Genomic DNA, 546 nt, shown 5'->3' with positions numbered 1-546 from the left:
AAAGTAGGTGAGACAAAGTCTGGCCATTCTTGCTTCCAAGGAGTATTCTGGCTGCACTTCCTCCAGGACAGATTTGTTAGTTCTTTCAGCAGTCCATCGTATTTTCAGCATTCTTTGCTTACAACACAACTCAAAAGCATGCACTCTTCTTTGGTTTCCCTAATCCATTGTCCATTTCTCACACACATATGAGGCAATTAAAAATATTATGGCTTGTGTCAGGTGCACCTCAGGCCTCAAGGAGAGGTCTCTTGCCCAGTGCTATACATTGTCCGATACCTTGACTACTGCTTCCATCGGTGTTGATTGTAGAAACAAGTAATATAAAGTCTTTGACAACCTGAAACTTTTCTCCATTTATTGTGATGTTGCTTATAGGTCTGTTGTTGCTGTTGTTAAGTGCTGTCGAGTTGTTTCCAACTCATAGCGACCCCATGCATAGCAGAACGAAGCACTGCCCAATCCCGCGCCAGCCCCACAATCCCTGCTATACTTGAGCCCATCATTGCAGCCACCATGTCAATCCATCTCGTTGAAGGCCTCCCC

The sequence above is a fragment of the Orycteropus afer genome, unplaced genomic scaffold (assembly GCF_000298275.1).
Source record: "Orycteropus afer afer isolate SDZICR_OR568_19922 unplaced genomic scaffold, OryAfe1.0 scaffold00847, whole genome shotgun sequence".
NCBI classification, from domain to species: domain Eukaryota; kingdom Metazoa; phylum Chordata; class Mammalia; order Tubulidentata; family Orycteropodidae; genus Orycteropus; species Orycteropus afer.
The sequence above is the reverse complement of the archived record's forward strand: the minus strand, read 5'-3'. Positions refer to the sequence as shown.